This window comes from Pinus tabuliformis, chromosome 2_1, assembly GCF_031772625.1.
Source record: "Pinus tabuliformis cultivar Carrire ecotype Pingquan chromosome 2_1, CPIR1, whole genome shotgun sequence".
NCBI lineage: Eukaryota > Viridiplantae > Streptophyta > Pinopsida > Pinales > Pinaceae > Pinus > Pinus tabuliformis.
Genome location: NC_142299.1, coordinates 769,243,704 through 769,266,085, shown reverse-complemented (window position 1 = coordinate 769,266,085; position 22,382 = coordinate 769,243,704). Strand labels below are relative to the sequence as shown.

The 22,382-nt window shown below is 40.1% G+C and overlaps 1 pseudogene; it reads left to right on the top strand.

Moving 5' to 3' along the window:
• Window positions 1-2,582: 2,582 nt before the first annotated feature.
• On the top strand, window positions 2,583-3,486 carry LOC149202842 (uncharacterized; annotated as a pseudogene).
• Window positions 3,487-22,382: the final 18,896 nt, after the last annotated feature.

The following is a 22,382-nucleotide window of genomic DNA, read 5'->3' as shown; positions in this document are numbered from 1 at the left end:
AGCCAAAATCATTCCTACCTACATAACATATAATATCCCACATGAGGTCATGATCTAATGGTGAGGATGGGGCATGTGAGGTCGCCAACCAATATTTGACTATCCAAGAGCATGATTATAGAGGTTGGGACCACATACAAAGGAAATAATACCTGAAAGACTTTGACACAATAGGAACCCCCTGTTGCAACAACTTAGCCAAACATGTAGTTCAAAATAGTATGAGAATAGGACAATTTTTTTTGTAGGTTGGCTACATGGAAATTTGTGATTTTCCATTCAAGGAATATGACACACTTAGGGGAGAAATTCCTACATGCATAACATGTAATATCTCACATAAGGTCATAAACTGATGGTGAGGATGGGGCACGTGGGTCCGCGAGCCAAAATTTGACTATCAAAGAGCATGATTATAAAGGTTGGGAACACATACAAAGGAAATAGTACTTGAAAGACTTTAACCCCACTGTTGTAGCAGGTTAGCCAAAAATGCAGTTAAAAATAGTATGATAATAGGACAAATTTTTTTGTAGGTTAGCTACATGGAACTTTGTGATTTTCCATTCAAGGAATAAGACACACTTAGGGGAGCAAGTAAATTGTAACAATATAATGTTTAAAAAATAATATACAACACTAAGTATCAGTGAAAAAAGCAAGTAAATGTGAACAAGAATCACAAAGAAAGCCAAATATGTTCATCAATCCAAATAACAATAACCCCATGTGTTGTTTATCTGTTCTGCTCAAAAGTGATGTTTCTCACCAGTTTTGTGTTTGGACCCAGAGGTAGATAAGTGCAGGAAAAAATTTCAAGACTTTAAAGATTTCCATGTTTATATGAAATCACAGGTACACAATCCCTTGTGGGTCTCTGGCCACCTTATTTCCCCTCACTTATATTTTCAAATAGGAGACAAAGATATTCATTTTTACTAAAAGATACTTTTTGATGTGTTTTGCAGTTTGTGTTGTGCCTTTGTAAAAGGAAAGAGAAAAACATGGCTTACACATCTCACCCATCATCAGCTCATTCAGATACCAAAAGAGAAACAAAAACAACTACTTCATGTGATGATTTTCAAAGATGTGATGTGCATGAGAATTCTGAGATATTTTATAGTAGTTTAGCTTTAGTCTCAGTGTATGAAAACTCACATAGGCTTGGAAGGGAAATGTTTGATTGTTCCCCGGAGTCCTCATTTGGGTTTGAGAAGGATGGTGTGATGCCTACACAGGATATTATCTATTTAGGTTTTCTTCATCTGAGTGTTTTAGATGAATCTTTGTTTGACACTAACATTTCAAATGGTCCTCATGACCAAATGCCAATGTAAAACAACTAAGCTGCAACTCTTTCAAAGGAAAGGAGGTGAAGGATAGATATAAAAAAAGGCAAATATCTGTAGTTAAGGTGAGAGTATTTCGTTTATAAAGGTTGCAACCATGCTAGTTACACGCTATAGCTATTGGCTTCTAAAGAGTGAGGATTTTTGTTCTTTTTCTAGGTCCTGGAAAAGCCTTCCAAAGTGTATCATTCTTTGGATCTATGTAAGCTCAAATTTTTATTATTTCTACATGCATTAATGTAAATTTTGTTGAAGGATTCACTTCAGTTTTTCTAAGTTTCTATCATGGTAGTCTAAAGTTAATTCTATCATAAATGCAAGATATGTGGTTGGTTTGCCCAAATATCTTGGTTTTAATGCCAAAGACATCATTGAATCTTGGTTTAAAATTTAAATGCTAAAGGAAATTCAATGTGAAGATATCTAATAAGGAATCTAGGTTGATAATGAAAAGATAGATCTAGAATAACCATCATACAGAGAATTAATCCAAATATTTTGGTTTAAATATCAAAGAAAATGTAATGTTAAGGGATTTGTGTCTATATCTATAATCTAATAAGGAAACTACGTCGATAATGAAAACAATATATATGAAATGACCAACATGCAGAGACAACAATGGTGCTTTTCATCATAAGGAATCCAATAAAAATTCTAGAATTAGTGCTTTTCATCATAAGTAATCCGATAGATATTCTAGGTTACTGTTATATGGACAGAAACTAGATAGAAAGACTCACCGGTTGTCTTTGACTACATAATTACCAACTCTTTATATAGCTGAGGCTATCTAATTACCATTGTAGATTGACAATGTATATCTCTATGTGTGAAAGGTTTCATTAAGTTTTCTCTCAAGACAACAATCCCCATTTCTTTTTGTTACAATATATAGCATTGAAGTTACACTCTGAAGTTGTAGTAGGGAAAGTTTCTCCACCTAACTTGTTAAGTCGTTTTCTAGAATCTCAAGAGTCAAGAATGTGTTGTTTTAACAATTACTTACAAAATAATAAATGGAAACCTATGGTTTCTCCATTTGTAAAGTTTTGCAATGTGTTAGTATCGCCTTACCATGGGGGATTTTCAATTAATTACTTTAGCCTATGTAGCATTAAGTAGTCTATGTTTGATAACTATTTTTTCATTCTTCGTTGGTATTTGAAATGTTCTTGACAATGTATCTGAGGCTTCCCAAGACAATAATTCATCCATGGTTTTTTATAGATGCTTCAAAGAACTTCATTGACAAATCCAAAATCTCAGACTATGAAGATGGAAATGTTATCAGCTCAATGGTTGTCAGCTTTGGTATGCTTCAAATTCATCTATATTCTTATTCGAGCTTTCACATAAGATGGAGAGAGTCATTGACATCAAGATGACTAGCATTTCTTGTTTTTACAGGGCATGGAAGATCCTGCACTTTTAAGGAAATATAACACTTTGTCTACTCCAACTCTGGAGAAATTACAGGTATCGATGGACTATCAGCCCCATGAGAATTTTTACCAGGGTGGATCCTTTCAGTCATTCAATCCCATGGAGAATATAAAAATTACCTCAAAAACATGCCTAGAAAATAATTCTGGGGTCAGGTTTTCAGAAGTTCTAACAGGGTATGAGAGGCTTGTGAAAATTCCAAAGGCTAATAGTTGGGATTCAACTTCATCTCAATTTCCATTCTCCTCTGTCTACTTACAAAATTCTGTGTAGAATGTTCAAGTTCAGCAACAACACTGCTTACCCTAGCAGCTTGAAAGTTATATTACGAGTCTCCCACAAGTGAAAGATGACATATATGTAACAATGACACTAAGCACCCTCACTATTCTGTGAGAGATCATGGTTTCCAAGGGATCTAATGGCTAGAAGAGTTGCATTTCTCATTTTGACATTAACCATGGTCTAGATGCATTTAATTCTTTTGCACGAGGAGAATTTTTTTTCAACACAAAGTTTTTTCATGGGAAAGAATTTCCTAGATGTGAATATATCTACTTCAATAATGAATCCTTCAATTGGTGTTGTGCCTTTAGAAAAGGAAAGAGAAAAACATGCCTTACACATCTTGACCATCATCAGCTCATTCAGATACCAGAAGAGAAACAAAAACAACTACTTCATGTGATGATTTTCAAAGATGTGATGTTTATGAGAATTCTGAGATATTTTCTAGTAGTTTAGCTTTAGTCTCATTGTATGACAAGTCACATAGGCTTGGAAGGGAAATGTTTGATTTTAACCCTAAGTACACATTTGGGTTTGAGAAGGATGGTGTGATGTCTACACAGGATATTGTCTTTACAGGTTTTCTTCATCTGAGTGTTTCAGATGAATCTTTGTTTGACACTAAGATTTCAAATTATCTTCATGACCAAATGCCAATGTAAAAGAACTAAACTGAAACTACTGTAGAGGCAAGGAGGTGAAGGATAGAGCTCAAAAGAGGTAAATATCCCCAGTTAAGGTGGGAATATTTCATTTATAAAGGTTGCAACCATGCTGGTTACACACTCTAGCTATTGGCTTTTAAAGATTGAGGATTTTTGTTCTTTTTCTAGTGCTTGGAAAAACATTCCAAAGTGTGTCATTCTTTGGATCTATGTAAGCTCAATTTTTTATTATTTATACATTCATTAATCTAAGTTTTGTTGAAGGATTCACTTTAGTTTTTCTAAGTTTCTGTCATGGTAGTCCAAAATTAATTCTATCATAACTGCAAGATTCGTGGCTAGTTTTCCCAAATCTTTTGGTTTTAATGCCAAAGACAATGTTGAGTCTTAATTTAAAATTTAAATTCTAAAGGAAATGAAATGTGAATATATCTAATAACGAATCTGGGTTGATAATGCAACGATAGATCTGGAATAACCATCATACAAAGAATTAATCCAAATATTTTGGTTTAAATGCCAAAGACAATGTAATGTTAAGGGCTTTGTGTCTATATCTATAATCTAACAAGGAAACTCAGTTGACAATGAAAACAATATATATGAAATAACCAACATGTAGAGACAACAATGGTGCTTTGTATCATAAGTAATTTGGTAGAAATTCTACGTTACTGTTATATGGACATAATCTAGATAGAAAGACTCACTGGCTATCTTTGACTATGTAATTACCATCTCTTTATATAGCTCGTGCTATCTAATTACCACTGTAGTTTGACAGTCCATCTCTCTATGTGTGAAAGGTTGCATTAAATTTTTTCTCAAGACAACAATATGCATTTCCGTTTTTTACAATATATAGCATTGACATTACCCTCTGAAGTTGGAGTAGGGAAAGTTTCTCCACCTAATTTGTTACGTTCTTTTCTATAATTTCAAGAGCCACGCATGTGTTGTTTTAACATTTCCTTACAAAATAATAAATGGAAACCTCTAGTTTCTCCCTTTGTAAAGTTTTGCAATGTGTTAGTATCGCCTTACCATGGGGGATTTTGAGCTAATTACTTTATCTTATGTAGCATTCTGTAGTCTATGTTTGATCACTATTTGTTCATTATTCATTGGTATTTGAAATGTTCTTGACAATGTATTTGAGGCTTCCCAAGAAAATAATTCATTCGTGGTTCTTTATAGATGCTTCAGAAAAATTTGTTGACAAATCCAAAATCTCACACTATCACAAAGATAACATCAAACCAACCCTAACCACGTGAAAAAGATAACATCAAACCAGAACCCAGACAAAGATAACAACAAACCAAAGAAATACATAAGCTGAACCATTTATAGAGATACTAATTGAATTCAGTTAAGTATTGTACAATTGACTCTCAGAGAATTTTAAGAGTATAATTAAATAAGCTTACTTTCACACTAAAATTCACATGCTTAGATTAACAAGACTAAAAACATTAGAAAGAGGAGAGTTTTGGCTCTGTTGGGGGATCACAATGGAGAATATATGAAGTAGACAATGCACATGCTTAAATTAACAAGACTTAAAACATTAGAAAGATGAGAGTTCTGTGTTATGAAACCAACTCAAGAAAAGATAGAAAAGATAGATCAACGCCTTAGAATTCAGCCTCTTCGAGGGGGTAACCTCCTTTACATTACATAAATGAACAATTCTTGGATGATTCAAATGACAAAACCTCCTTTCTATATATAGGAGTCTAAGGAGTCACAATATAATCCAGCCGACCTAACAATAATAATATAAAGCCACAAAAATAACAATAGAGGGATTCTATGGGCAAATTAATAACAATATGGGGGCAATGGGGGCACAACAATATAAATAAGGGGTATAACTACAATAGTAATGGGGTAATCACTAGTATTATAGGGACCCAACATGCCCCTCTCCTTCAAAAAAGTGTTGTCCTCAATGCTTGAGTAGTTCTGGATATTTTCTGCATAAAATTCTCATCCTCCCATGTGGAATCTTCAGCGGATAAGTTCTTCCACTTGATAAGGTACTCTGAAATTGATCGATTTCGTAGCTGTCGAGTTCTTGTTTCTGTGACTGCTTCCGGTTCCAATATAATTTTTCCTTCCTCGTCAAGTTCTGGAAATATTGTTTGAACTGGGAGCTTGTCGCCTATAACCTTCTTTAAGCATGAAACATGGAAAACTGGGTGCAATCGAGAAGCTGCAGGAAGCTCCAATTTGTATGCCATAGTACCAATCTTTTGCAACACCTTGTACGGACCATAATACTTTGGTGATAATTTATTATCCTTCTTAGCTTGCTTGAGGGACATTTGCTTATATGGTTGTAGCCGTAGGAATACCCAATCACCTACATCAAAACTTCTTTCACTGCGATGTTGATCTGCCTGTTGTTTCATTCTATTCTGTGCCAACACGAGGTTATCCTTTAAGAGTTGGAGGACTTGTTGTTGATGTTCGATGTGATGTTCCACTGCCTGAACCTTAGAATTTTCTCTTAAATATGATGTGATGGATGGTGGTTGATACCCATAAAGTGCCATAAATGGGGTCATTTTTGTTGCTGTATGAAAGGAAGTGTTATACCACCATTCAGCCAGAGGCAACCATTTGACCCATTGTGTCTGTTTATCAGATACAAAGCAACGAAGATATCCTTCCAAACATTTGTTTACTATCTCAGTTTGCCCATCAGATTGAGGATGATAAGATGAGCTATGAGCTAACTGAGTACCAAGACAAGAAAATAATTTTGTCCAAAAATTTCCAGTGAAAATGGGATCTCTGTCACTTACAATAATCTTTGGGTTTCCATGTAGCTTTTGAATTGTTTCCATAAATGCAGTAGAAACTGTACTGGCTTTAAATGGATGTGATAATGCACAAAAGTGTGCATACTTGGTAAGTCTGTCAACTACCACCATGATGACACTCTTTCCCTCAGACTTGGGTAAACCTGTGATAAAATCCATTGAAACCTCCTCCCAACGTTGGCTTGGAATGGATAAAGGTTGTAATAGACCCGGTGTCTTAATTGTTTCAACTTTATTTTGTTGGCAAACCAAACATTCTGCCACAAACTTTTGAATATCTGATTTAAGGCCATCCCAAAAAATTCCTTCTTAACCCTGTGGTAAGTTTTTAAAAATCCTGAGTGCCCTCCTAAGGGAGAAGTGTGCAATTCCATAAGAATCTTTTGTTTTAGCTGGGAATTCTTACAGAGGTATAAGCGATCTTTGTACCATAACGAATCATTTTTCCAGCTAAATGTATCAGACGTACTGGAATCTTGTTGTAGCTTTCGAATAAGTGCCCACACTTCTTCGTCATTCTTCCATTCCTCCCTTGCTTCATTTATCCAATCTGGTTGGATAATAGAAATGGCGCACAACAATGCTTCCACATCCTCATCCTTTCTTGAGAGTGCATCTGCCACCACATTTTGCTTCCCTTTTTTGTAGATGATTTCAAAGTCATAACCCAACATCTTTGTGACCCACTTTTGTTGCTCTTCAGAGGATAATCTTTGTTCTAAAAAGTATTTAAGGCTATCATGATCCGTTTTTACCTTGAAGTGTCTTCCCATTAGGTAGGGTCGCCATTTCTTAAGTGCATGGAGTATTGCCAACATTTCCTTCTCATAAATAGCTTTGCTTAAAAACTTTCCCTTGATTGGACGACTTTCAAAAGCAATGGGTCTTTCATCTTGCATTAGAACAACACCAATTCCATTTCCTGAAGCATCACATTCCACAATAAAGGTTTTTGTGAAGTCCGGTGTAGCTAAGACCGGTGCTTGGCACATTGCCTCTTTAAGATGTTCAAAGGCCTTTGTTGCTTCCGGAGTCCATGAAAATGCATCTTTCTTCAATAATGTTGTTAGAGGTGCTGCTATTCTCCCATAATTCTTAACAAACTTGCGATAATACCCTGTCAACCCAAGAAATCCTCGCAGATGCTTTATGGATGTGGGGATTTTCCATTCCTTAATGGCTTTAATTTTGCTAGGGTCTACCTTAACTCCTTCATGAGATACAATATGACCCAAATATTCCACCTCCTGGACTCCAAAGAAACATTTGGATCTTTTTGCATATAATTGTTTCTCCTCCAATAGTTGTAGCACCCTGTCAACATGTTCAACATGATCCTTCCAAGACTTGCTGTAGATTAGTATATCATCAAAAAATACTAACACAAATTTTCTAAGGAATGGTTTGAAAATTGAATTCATCAAACCTTGAAATGTTGAAGGTGCATTGGTAAGGCCAAAAGGCATGACCAAAAATTCATAATGACCCTCATGAGTTCTAAATGCCATTTTCGGAATGTCTTCAATCTTCATTCTGATTTGATGATATCCTGAACGAAGATCCAACTTGGTGAAGTAAATTGATCCATGCAATTCATCCAGTAATTCATCAATGACAGGAATGGGGAACTTATCTTTAATAGTGAGCTTGTTGAGCTCCCTATAATCCGGACACATGCGCCATGATCCATCCTTCTTGTGCACCAATACTACTGGAGCAGAGAAAGAACTTTGACTCGGTTGAATTATACCAGCCTCTAGCATTTCTGCAACCATACGTTCAATTTCACTTTTTTGGACATAGGGATATCTGTACGGCCTGATGTTTGGAGGAACACTTCCTGGAATCAGATGAATAGCATGATCATGATCACGCATAGGTGGGAGACCTTTGGGAGTCTCAAATACCTTGGAATGATTGTCCAGGACTTTTTGGAGATCTGGAGAAATAGATGATTCCAATGTGGAAACATCTAGCGAACATAATTGTGCAATTACACCTCTTTGCTCCTTTTTTAGAAGCTTTGTCATACCATTAGAGCTGATTATCTTTCCTGGTTTCCCTGCAATACCCCTTAATTCAACTTCCTTTCCTTCCGTAGAAAATTTGATGAAAAGTTCTTGAAAATTAAAAGCTATTGTACCCAAGGATTGTAGCCATTGGACTCCTAGTACAACATCAGCACCTCCCATTGGAATGGAAAGCATTGGGCTAGTCAATACATATTCTCCCATGGATAGCTTGATATTATGGCACTTTCCAGAGCAATTTATTGTTCCTCCATTTGCAATCATCACTTGACACTCTGGTGCTGGATATAGGAAGCAATTCAATTCTTTTGCTACCCTACAATGAATAAAATTGTGGGTGCTTCCTGAATCAATCAACACTATTACCTTTTTCTTCTTGATTTGTCCTTCTATCTTGATGGTTTGAGGAGTGGTAATTCCCGCCAATGCATTACAAGATATGGTTGGATTTATTTGTTCTTCATCTAGGCTTTGTTCCTGGAGTATATCCTCTTCTTTTGACCTTTCTTGCTCCTTTTCTTCTTCCTCTTCACAATCTATGTAGAATAATTTCTTCTCAGCACACTTATGACCTTTAGTGTATTTGCTATCACAACTATAACAAAGCCCTTTTGCTCTTTTTTCTTCCAATTGTTGTGGTGTCAACCTTATAGGTTGTGGAAGACTAGGGGCAACAACACTTCCGTCTTTATAGTTGTGAGTGGTATGCTTCCTGGTTGCCATAATTTTGCTTTCCATTTTTCTTGCTAACCTGAATGCCTTCTCTAATGAATCAGGTTCCCAAAGGCGAACATCATGTTGGATATTATCCTTTAAAGACCCTATGAACACATCAATCCTATGCTCCTCTGGAATATCTTTTACCCTTATGTTCAATTTTTGGAACTCCTCAATGTGCTCCATTATTGAACCCTTTTGTTTGAGACTTATCAATTGGCTAAAAAAAGTGTTGTTTTTTGTATCCTCATAATGTGCTATCAATTCTTCCGTAAAAATTGCCCAAGTGATAAATTTTTTACGAGAGCAAAGCCATTGATACCATACAAACTGATTTGGTTCCAAATATAAAGTTCCTTATATGCTTTGTTCCTAGAGCATATCGTGTTCTTTTGACCTTTCTTGCTCCTTTTCTTCTTCCTCTTCACAATCTATGTAGAATAGTTTCTTCTCAGCACACTTATGACCTTTAGTGTATTTGATATCACAACTATAACAAAGCCTTTTTGCTCTTTTTTCTTCCAATTGTTGTGGTGTCAACCTTATAGGTGTTACACTAAAAAATGTCACCTTGACTACTTACAGTTAGTATGGCTCCAATCAACAAGTCATGCTACCCTCTTAGGCAAGTCTCATGCCTCTGTTATCCATCTCAAACTCAAAGAAGAGAGAAAGTCTTGTAAAAATCATGTTTATCTCTGGGGTCGCAGGTTCTCTCTAGCCTTACCTGCGGGGACGCTGACCATGTTCACAAAATCTGCGTCCATGGACGCTCTGTATGTTAAGGGACAGGTGCGTCCCTCTGTAAAAGGCAAAATGCGCGAGTTTTATCTTGAAAAAGTTACTTGTGGTTACTTCTAGAACATTCTAGAGGTCGGTTTGATGAAATGGATGCGCCTCCAGTTGGTTCATGTATCTCTATTAAGGGGGAACTTATCCCATCAATAAGGGAGCTATCCCACCCATAGAGGGGGATGATCCCATTGATAGTGGACCTGAATAACCTCTTTACAGCACTATAAATGAAGGCATTGAGCCAGAAGGAGAAGAGGTTGGAGCTATACATTTTCTTTGGGTAAATGCTGCAGGATTTAGGTCTTCCATTAGAGCCTTTGTGAGGAGAGATTGTCTTCACTTGATTCTACTTGGGAGAGGGTGAGCTTTGTCAAAGTAGAGGAAAACCCTTGATGGACCCTGGGAGGAACTTGCACAACACCAAGGCCAGGTTGTAAGAGTTTCTTTGTTTCGTTATTAATACAAACTGGTTTATTTTTCTCAATAGCTTGTGTTAATGAGTTATTTCATGTGTTCCTTGGTCTGCATGTTGAATATATGTTTTATTATATGAAATGCAAGTGCTTGGTAATTGTTTGATTGTTTGTGGTTGCAGGAATTGACTTGAAGGAGGAGCTCATCCGGATCGTCAAGAACGGACTTCAACAACAGCGTTTTGGAATAAGGTAAGCCTAAACACTTGTAGTTTTCATGTTGTAAAAGGTGTATTTAGAGAAAGATCACTCCATTTTGTCTTGTTTGTCATTAGAATGTCTTAGACTTCTAGGAAGGTCAGTCGTGTCCGCACCCTTGACAGATTCCGTGTGACAAATTGGCGACTCCGCTGGGGAATCCATTAATGAGAGAGTCTTTTCCTTTATATGAACTTTGCTTTGAGAAAATCATTTTTATTTTCTGGTTTTTGACTGTGAGAATTAGTATTTGGGTGGCTTAGCTGTAGCTTTAGTTGGCTTTAGTTTTTCTTCCTTTTTCCAGAAAGACGCAGTCTCTGTGTGCTGCACAGTGCGTCCTTGGACGCGCTGTTGTCGACTGCACAGTGCGGGGCCGCACCTGTGACAACGGCTGGCCTGCGTCTTCCTGTAAAAGTTAAGAAAATTCCATTTTTGCCTTAAATTACTTTTAGATTTTGTTTTTTCTTAGTGTTTTCTGCCCAGATCCTTTAGTACCCTGTCAAGAATTCTCACCTGAACTCGTTTTGTGAGCTTTGAGTGTTTTAGTGGTTTTCAACGAAGTTTAGACCTAGGGTTTGATTTTTGGTAAGGCTTTGTAGTGACTTTGAGCTTAGAAAGTTGTCCAGCCTTAGATATCTCTGGTTAGTCAACCTTCTTAGAAGTTGAGCCTGCCGTAAAGTCTCCTTGTTTGAGCAACTTGTCATTTGAGTTGTTTTGGGTCAAATTTCGAATTGCTTGTTTTTAAAGTATTGATTTCCATTTTCAAAAAGGACAAAAAGATTAGAATTTTGTTTTGACTAGTTTTTGGTTCTGCAATAAGCTAGTCCTTGATTTGATTGTGATCAAGTAAAACACCTTAGAAATAATCATTGTTAGTTTTGGCCTCGTTAAGATTGCTTAGAGTAAATTTGCCTTTAGTTTGCTTATGAGTGCATTTTCATAGATTTTAAGAGTTGTTAAGATTGATTTTTGGTTATATTAGATTTATTTGCTTTATTAAAAGAAAAATACAAAAACATCTTCTTAAAAGTCTTGTTTCAAGTAGCTTTTTGTTTTCAAAAGAAGAAAAGAGTTTTTTCGTGCATGTAAAGAGAAGTTATGTTTTTATGCTTGGAAAAGAAAAACGAATTGTTTCTTTGATTGTCTTCAATTAAGAAGTTGCTTTTATAAGGATTGCATTCTCTCAACTTTTTAGTTAAGCAATTCATCGAAAAAGTAAAGTAGTGGATAAATCATTTTAGGTGCATTTTGTAGTGGTTTCGAGTCGAGTCAACACACCACTAGTTTCACTTCCATCACCTTTTGACTTAAGAAACAACCTTAAAAGTAACGCTTAAATTAAAATCAATCTAGTAATCTTTATTTTTCTAGGGCTCTGAAGCACCAACATAGCTTAGGCTAGGGTCTTGGAGTAGGTGAGTACTTAACTCTCCAAGACTACAAAACCAAACAGATAGTCTATCTTGAGTAGAACAAATCCAATTGTTTCAGTTACATTCTGGGAAAGCTCCTCTTAAAGGAGAAACACGAGCTCGTGTCCGAACCAGTGAGGGGATCATTCCTCCCTCGTTGGGAACGACGCCAGGCAGTACGTATTACAAACGGTAAACCTCGGATTAACCATTGTCGAGGAGCCAGGGGTCACTTATCGGTAAACCTTGGATTGTTGTCAAGGAGCCGGTAAGGGGATTGGAGCTTGCTACTCTGCCCTTGCGTGCTGTCGGAGTTTAGACTGTTCCCCCAGGTGTAATTGTTGTGATTGGTAACCTTAGTGGCCATAATATCTAGGATTCTACCCAAGGTGACGGTGGAGGGAAGGTCCCACTGTACCTGGAGCAGACGTCGGTTATACTCACTTGGATTTTCTGGGGGGTTCGCTTCACTTCGAGACGGTTAAAGTGGAGGAACTTGGTCCAGTCTATTCATTAAGCAGGTTGCCGGGGTAACTGTTCCACCCACTATTTCTGTACTGAATCCTGCGAGGTTGGGCCTAATCACCAACTAGCGCTTTTGGTCCGGAAGACTACTGTTTGTGTGTGGTTTGACGCTCTAGATTATTTAGGCGTGTGCTTCAAATTTGATTGGTTCTTTAGAAGACTTTAGGTGGTTTGATTTGAAATTTTTTACTTTGATTTCGTGTGTTGTAGTTAAAATCTTTAATTGTGGCGGAATTACCGAGACAGTCCCGTAGACTTCGGGGCAAGTCTCCTGAGATTGTTACCGGGATAGATTTGTTAAGAAAACTCCGTAAATCGCGGGTGAATCTCCTGAAGACATTCCGGGTCATTTAGAAGGGTTAAAGGTCCTTGTAACTCCTCCTAGTGGCAGTAGAGTAGGTTCACCTGAAGAAGGAGAATCTTCTTTGGTAGTCCATCCAGATTACCAAAGATTAGAAACAGGTTACAATCCCGAAGCTGTTACAGTTTCCGAGCTTGCTGGTAGTTTTTCATCTGCCAGTGAAACAGGCGAAGAACCTGAAATTTCAGAACCTGTTACTCCAACTCCTAGTGTTCCTGATTCACCAAGAATAGAAAGAATTATCACCGAAAATCTTCCTGTTGGATTAATTGCTATAGAAGAACTTGTTCCAGAGGAAGAAATAGGCGTTTCTGATTCTGAAGATCTAATTACCCTTGATCTAAGGGAGCGTGAATCCATCTTTTACAGTCCTCCTAGAAGTGAATCTTGGTACCTTGCATTAACCAATTTTTTAGACAACTCAGTAGGTTTTTCTACACCTCGTACTCCGGTTCCACCTAGAGGAATTCATTCTCCTGTAAATATGTCTGGTCAGTCATCTGTGTTTTCACAAAGTCCTGAATCATTTTTACATGGCGGTCCTTCTGTTCCTACTGGGTATCAGTCACTTTCTGGTACCTTTGCGGGAGCATCTCCTCAACCTGTTGATCATGGGTTATTAGTTGGAAACAGTGGTAATGTACCATTGAGTATAGGTGAAGTTTATATGATGTCAGGTTCAACTCCCATTAACCAACCTCAAGGTGGCCAATTACCGCCTGGGGGGCAACCTTCGTTAATGCCTGGGGGGCAACCTCAAGGTACTTCATTTGTGACTGGGGGGCAACCTCAAGGGTATCAACCCCAAGGGTATCAACCCCAGCCTCAATACGTACCCCAAAGTCAACCTCAGTATCAGTATCAACCTCAAGGATGGCAACCTCAAGGATGGCAACCCCAAGGGTATCAACCCCAAGGGTATCAACCTCAAGGATACCAACCTCAAGGTCAAGGTCAACCCCAGTATTCGTATTTACCTCAAGGTTATCAACCTACGGGTCAATACCCTGGTCAAGGTTATCAACCACCTCAAGGGCAATCATATGGGACTACACCTTACAGTTATCAACCCTATCCTCAATACGGCTATGGATCTCAGTATCCTCAACCTGTTACGAGTCAATACCCTGGAATGTTAACATGGGATCCGTCACAGGGTCAACAGATGTCGCAACCAAGTATACAGTCGGTACCTCAAGCAGGACAACCTGCAGTTCCTGGTCCACCCCAGCAACCGCAACCTGTCCAGTCAAGTGTTCAGACCCCTGTAACTTCTGTAGTTACTCAGCCGCCAATTGCACCGAGTACTCCACCTCACACGGCTGCAGCAACTACCGCTTCATCTACCATGCTTACATCTGGAGTATCGGCAGCTCCGGTTTCTACTGTCCCTGTAACCGCTCCTCAGACATCTGTACCGTTGTCTGGACCCACGGTTCAAACCACAGTCCAGATGCCTGCAGGTCAACCTGGTACAAGTACGGTTGTTACTACTCAACCTCAATTTGTTCAACCTCCGTACCAGGGACAGTATCAACCTGGGCAAGCTGCCCAACAACCGGTTTACCAGTATCAACCGTATCCTGGGTACAATTATCAACCACCTCAACAACCCCAGTACGGTCCGGTTAATCCTGGTTTTCCAGGAGGATATAATATCCCCAATGCGAATCCTGTTCCTAGTTATCCTGGATATCCTCCTCCTGGGGCTGGTATTGTGACTCAGAGTTTCAGAGATCCTAACCGGCAGTTACCATTTATTGCGACTTTAGATTTACCCGACTTGACGCGCCTAACGAACGATCCAATTCAATATCTTCCGTTCTGGCCGCCAATGCCAAATAAGTTGCCCAGCGATATACCCAAGTTCGAAGGTAAGTCTGGAGAGGATCCGTCTAATCACGTGATGACTTACCACCTCTGGTGTGCATCAAATTCCATCTCAGATGATTCTATCCGCTTACGTCTTTTCCAGCGTACACTCATTGGTCTCGCAGCCAAGTGGTACATTGAGTTGCCACGGGCTTCTTTTTACAACTTTAGCCAGTTAGCTACTTCATTCTTAACTCATTTTCAGTTACCAGTCAGATACGATAATGGTACGGAATTATTAACTTCGCTAAAACAATCGACATCCACGTACATTTCTGATCACATCCATGAGTGGAGACGTCGAAGGAGATTAGTGAAAGTTTTTATCCCGGACCAAATTTTAGCTGAATGGTTTGTAAAATCATTATTACCAAGAATTACTGAAGATGTAGCTAAGGCCGGCGTAGTTACTGAGGAGCAAGTCATTGCTCAGGCACAATACCTTGACTTAGTTTACACTCAGTCGGGTACGTTACACGAGAAAATTCCGGATCTTCCAAAGTCAAACCAAATCGCTGCTGCTCCTTCGGGATCTCATGCCGCTGATGGTATGATCGGTATCGTGACTACGAAGAGTAAGAAGAAGTCTTCCAAGACCTCCAATACTCCAATTATCACTTTGCCTGATTCTCCGACAGGAGAGTCTTCTCCTCCTGAACTTACCGCCGACATTCACGCTGTAGAGTCATCTACGGCCAAATCCAAAAACGGTGGAAAGAAGAAAGGAAAGAAGAAGGCTAAAGCAGACAAGGCTCCAAAGGAGAAAACGGAAAAGTCGGAAACCAATGACGAAAAGCGCAAACCTCGTTATCCTTGTCTCATTTGTGAAGAAGATCATTTTACGAGAGACTGCCCTCATCGGGCCGAGGTAGTGAAAATAGTTAAAGGTTCTCCGACTCCTGCTGTGTTAAAGAATCCATTCCCGAGCAGGAAAATAAGATGATAGGTTCTTCTTCGAATGCCAGTGAAGAACCCATTTTGATGATGTCTCATGTCAGGATTGCGACTCGATCGCAAGATTATGGTAGTAAGGCTCCTGTTGATGGTAAAGAAGCAGAATCTTCTAACTCTAACCCATCAACCTCAGCTCCTGGTTCCGATCCACTACAGATCGAAAAACCTAACCCAGACTTAGTGATTAAGCCGCCCGCCAAGGGTGTACTTCGAAGGTCTGCTTTCAATCCACATGCGAGAGCAGCCCAGAATTACAACATTGTTGAAGACTTAGCTGTTTCACCTTCAGCAATGTCGGCACTCGAAGTGCTGCAATCATGTCCAGCGCAACGAAAATTGCTTTTGTCGGCTATTGGAGCTGTCGATGTTCAGGACCCGAACCTAATGATCTTTGATCTAGAAAGTAGTACACCGCGTCTCCCCCATCAAATGGCTTTCCAAATTCCAGTGATAGTCAAAAACAGGCCTATTCATCGGACTGTGATTGATGAGGGAGCTTCTACGTGTATTATGTCGATTCAATGTTGGAGATCGCTTGGTTCTCCTTCGTTGAACCAATCCCCCACCATCCTTAAGGCCTTTGATGGCCGTGGGTTCCGTCCGTTTGGTATTCTACAAGAATTGCCTATAGGGGTCGAAGGTAAAACCGTTAGTCTGGATGTGGAAGTGGTTGATGCCCCTCTAGACTACAACCTTCTTTTGGGTCGAAGTTGGTCATATGCTATGACAGCGGTCGTTTCATCGGTCTTCAGAGTCATTAAGTTTCCACATAACGGTAAGATCGTGACTATTGATCAGCTGACATACTTTTCATCCGACCCAACCTCTTTAGAAACTATCCAGCATGTTGGTAAAACGACAATCCCTTATAGGGACATTGGTGTAGGTTTAGTTAAGGATTCCGGTTTACTGGGAACTTTTCCTCTCCCTCCACTCAATGCAGACCCTTCGTTCGCAACAATTCATATGATCACGTCAGAAAACATTATTTATGATGATCCTTGGTATGTTCCCTCTGACTCTGAGCTAGACTCACTCGGTGATGTTATGCCGTTGAGTCCGTATGAGATTGCTTATGAAGCTCTTATGTCTTTTACCGACTTTCATTCAACCGACCAAATGAATGTGGTCAGTGAAGAGTCACTTTTCACCTCACCCTTAGAACGGATAACGTTTCCCGAAGAAGTGTCATCTGACGAACAACTTCGCGAAATCCTAAGTGTAGATGATCTACCATGGGAAGATCTCCATCACAGATCTTCGTTTTTACCTAAGGATGATGCTTTGAAAATGATTTTTCATCTATCTTTACCGCTGAATATGTCAAAGACGCTCAGGATCCAACGAAACATTCTGATTCAGAGCTGAATTTAGGGAATATTTCTCGTACTATTCCCATTGATATTTCAGTGAAGCCCGGAATCAAGGAGAACATTCATATAGGTGCCGCATGTACTGACGAAGAAATTGAAACTTACAAGGCCCTATTCCAAGAATTCCGCGACGTGTTTGCCTGGTCCTACGAAGAAATGCCAGGAATCGATCCTGCCATTGTTGTTCATGAAATCAAAACCTACCCGGATGCTAAACCCATTCGGCAACGGTTGCGTCAGATTCACCCTCGAAAAGCAGCTGCAATCAAAGCCGAAGTCGAAAAGCTGTTGAAAGCAGGTTTCATTTATCCGATCCCGTTAACGGATTGGGTATCGAATATTGTTCCCGTCAATAAAAAACAAGGAACAATAAGAATCTGTATCGATTATAGGGATATCAATCGAGCTTGTCCAAAAGACAACTATCCTACGCCTTATATCGATCAAATTATTGATGATTGTGCCGGAAGTGAGATGTTTTCCTTCATGGATGGTTTCTCAGGGTATAATCAAATCAATATTCTACCTGCCGATCAACCAAAAACGGCATTCATTTGTCCATGGGGGACATTTGCTTATTGCAAATTACCTTTTGGCCTTAAGAATGCCGGTGCTACTTTTCAACGGGCCATGTCTTATGCATTTCATGACATCAAGCACATTGTGCAACCCTATCTCGATGATTTGCCTGCTCATTCTTTACACCGAGCTGATCACCTTGTCCATTTACGAGCAATCTTTATGAGGTGTAGGCATTATCGAATTCGGTTGAATCCCCACAAGTGTGTTTTCTGTATAGAAACAGGTCGATTGCTGGGATTTGTTGTTTCCAAAACCGGCATTCGCGTCGATCCCTCGAAAGTCGAGGCTATCATCCAATTGCCTCCTCCTTCGAGTTTGCGCCAACTCCAAAGTTTGCAAGGGAAAGCAAACTTTTTACGCCGATTCATCCCTAACTACGCCGAGGTCACTAAAGGTTTTACACGGTTGTTGAAACAGAACGTACAATTCTTTTGGGACGAGATTGCTCAACAATCTTTTGATGCACTGAAACACGCGTTGACCCATGCACCGTTATTGCATCCTCCCAACTACAACCAGGACTACTTCTTATACCTCGCAGCTTCGCATTCCACCATTGGAATGGTGTTAGTTCAAGAAGATGAATTCAAGGCAGAGCATGTGATATATTACCTTAGCAGAACCTTAAATCCAACTGAGTTAAAATATTCGCATGTGGAGAAATTGGCCCTGGCAGCCGTTCAAGCTGTCCAGCGTTTTCGTCACTACATTCTTCTCCGCAAAACTACTGTTATTTCGGATTGCAACCCTATGATTTATATCTTGACAAAACAACTGCTAGGGGGCAAGTACTCTAAATGGATCGTCATCCTGCAAGAGTTCGACTTGGAGTTTGAGAAGTCCAAGTCTAAGAAATCTTTAGTCTTCGCGGAATTGATGTGTGATTTCCCGAGTGCTGACACAGAGACTGTGGCAGAGGAGTCCATTGCGGACGAATCTTTGTTTCTTATTAGCACTGTAGATCCGTGGTATGGGGATATAATCATCTATCTCCAAACCCAAACCTTTCGGCCTGAAGCTTCCAAGGAAAACCGTCGAAAAATTCGGTTTCAATCCCAGCAATACAGAATTATTGGAGATACACTTTATCGCCTGGGGGCAGACTTAGTTTTTCGACGTTGTTTAACTCACGATGAGGCTGAGAGAGTTTTGAATGATTGTCACTCTGGAGCATGTGGCGGTCATATGTCTGGGTATGCCACAGCTCAGAAGGTGTTGCGCGCTGGCTATTTCTGGCCGTCTATGTTTAAAGATTGTATCCTTGCCGTCAGAAAATGCCACAACTGTCAAGTGTTTGATCGCAAGATGCGCGCTCCACCTGCTCCTCTCCACCCTATAATTGCCGCTGGTCCATTCGCCAAATGGGGCATTGACTTTATTACTTGTAACCCTCACTCGGCCGGGGGGCATGCGTATATCATCCTTGCGGTTGATTATTTTACTAAGTGGGCCGAGGCGATGCCTACATTCGACGCAAGCGGCAAGACAGCTGCACTTTTCGTATTCAATCATATCATAACTAGGTTTGGTGTCCCACAAGCAATCATTACGGACCATGGAAGCCATTTTCGAAATGTCATGATGACTGAACTTACAAGCCAGCTTGGTTTGCGCCACGATAGCTCTACACCTTATTATCCGCAAGCCAACGGTTTGGTTGAGTCAATCAACAAAGTTCTAGTCGTCATGATTCGACGGATCATTGGTATCCATCGAACGAATTGGCATAACATGTTATTTTCGGCACTATGGGCATATCGAACTTCAGTGAAAAATTCAACAGGTTTCACCCCTTTTCAGCTAGTTTATGGCTTAGAAGCTGTGTTACCTATTGAGTGCGAAATCCCATCACTTCAAATGGCTGTCGAATTACTTCCAGCTACTTCCGAAGAGGAGAAACGGTTGTTATACTTAGCTAAATTAGATGAGACTCGACGTGACGCTACTTTAGCTATCGAGACTCACGCGAAACGAATGAAAGCTCAGTACGATAAAAATGTAACCCCTCGAAGTTTTTCGGAAGGAGACCTAGTACTATTATATGATCAAGCAAACGATAAGCTAGGTGCTGGAAAATTCGTTCCCATGTGGCATGGGCCCTACATTGTAAAGCGAAAGCTAGCAAAAGGGGCTTATGAGTTAGTTGATTTTGATGGGGACTCTTTGGGCAAACCCAGAAATGGACTTTACCTAAAGAGGTATTATGCTTAAATTGGTGGATGGAGAAATTTTTAGATAGGTTAGATTTCCTTTTTAGCTTAGCAAGTGTGGTTTTCGTCATTATTTTGGCTCATCTTGGTTTTACTCTTGATATTGTAGATGTCGACGCCTCTCCAAACATACATTGGATTTGCTGATGGTGCTTGTCGTAGTACACGGAATATCTCTTCCGCAGCTTGGGTTATCTATTCGCCCTCTGACGAGTTAGTTTCTATGCATGGGGTAAGCCTCGGTCAAACAACGAATAACATTGCAGAATACAGTGCAGTGGTTGAATTATTATCCGAATCTATTTCATTTGGAATTCGACGTTTGATAGTGAGGTTAGATTCTGAACTTGTTGTATTACAGCTTAATAGAGTTTATGCCATTAGAAATCCTGTGTTATTAAGGTTGTTTTTGAGAGTGCGTCTCTTGGAACGTGAATTTGATTACATTGAATATCAACATATTCCAAGGTCTTTGAATACATTAGCAGATGCAATTGCTTCTCAAGTGTTGGACAGACATTTATAATAATCATGCAAGTAAATTTAAAGACATTTCATCATACATGTTAAACAAGATAAGCCGATAATAGTGATATATAGATATAGATAGAAGTGTGTCCAAAAATATATACATCGTCTTCGATCATAGGTTTAACACACCTTATGATCGGCAAAATGATAGTGCAAAAAGTCAAAAATGTCACATGTGACTACAAAAGTGACTAGTCAATCACTGGTGGTGCTCTCTGTACGACACCACTGCGCGGGCTATCTTGCGCAGAAATCTCCTAAACGGTCCAGGGACTGCAACCACGAAGCGCTGAAGCCTCATTGGAATGTCATCCATAGTAGTCTCAGGTATATCTGCCGTGAGACGCTCTAGATCATGCTCCAAATCGGCTAGTACTTCTGCTGTCGCATCCTGTAAGGCCGGTGCCGGTGCAGCTGGATGTCGTCTGTCGTAAGGCCGGAGATTGGCTGGACGCTGTGGTCCAACATCTGCATTTTTAAAATTTTACTGTTACTTTGAGACGATATATATGAAAAATAAAAAATACATAATTAGAAAACTTGTGAAAATGAAAGTACCTCTGTCATCCCATTGTTCTCCCTGTGGAAGAACCATGTCCGGATCACCTCTGAAATCCATTCCGGCATATGGAAAGTCTTGTATCACAAAAAGCTGGCCCTCTAGCCAGTCGAAGTAACTGTCTGAGAATCGAACCACTGCAGCACCCTCGTCAGGATGCCGGGCCATCACCGCAACCCATCGAACAAGCTTTGGCTCCCGAGGACCCAAGTCATCAACAGTGAGTTGCTGAGGGATCAGCATAGGAACTCTCTCCAAGGCAAAGCTCACGACTAGAGGCCCATATCCAAAAGTCTTTAGTCGTCCGTTCTTTGCCTTGGTTAGTTGGCTCTTCATATGAGCCGACACAGCTTCGCACCAGTTGAAGATGGTGCCTTGGTAACAGTCAACTGCCATCCGCATTTGGGATCCGGAAGCAATGTGCAAGGCGGCCGCGCCACAAATCCTAGTGACCGTAAATGCAATAACTCTAAGTTCCGCCAGAGCGATGTGCTTTATCTCCACGCCCTTTTTATGGCGAGTCCCTGGTCTGCACCACTCCTCGCGGAGATCATCAAGGGATTGGCCACCCGGCCTGGTCCCCGCAAGGTTGAGTTGCTCACCTCTGTTTGGCAAGCCAGTGAGAAAGTATACATCCGAGGGCTCTATCTCGAGCTGGTGCCCTCCAATGTAAAAGCATTGATCTTGAACGTTCCATCGCTCAACTAGCCATTCCAAAAATCTTACCTGGCCCCTCATGCCCGGTATGGTCCAATATTTGTACAATCCACATGTTCTTAAGGCATCCAGAGAGGGTTGGTGGTTAATCGCAGCTTCATCGTCTTCTACGTGCTCTCTCTCTCTCCAGTCTAACATGTTTTGGGCCCTGCACATCAAAAGAGTCAATTAGAAATTAATTTGAGAAAATTTGGTGGTTTTTTGAGAGAGTTAGGGTTTTGAAATGCGCCCTTTGCGGAAGACGCACCCCGGCTTTTTAGCACAGGGCGTCCGGACGCAGCTCGCCTGAAGGCGGACTGCGTCCCCAGACCTTTTTCCCGTGTGAGAAAAAGTCGGGGGACGCGGTCACCCGAAGGGCACCTGCGTCCGCCGAGGGGCGCATTTTGAACCCAAAACCCCCCCAAAAAATGAAACAGAGACCAAAAACAAAAAACTAAACGGATAAAAATGAAGAGTGGGATGTGTAAAATACCTCGGTGAAGCGGCGTTCG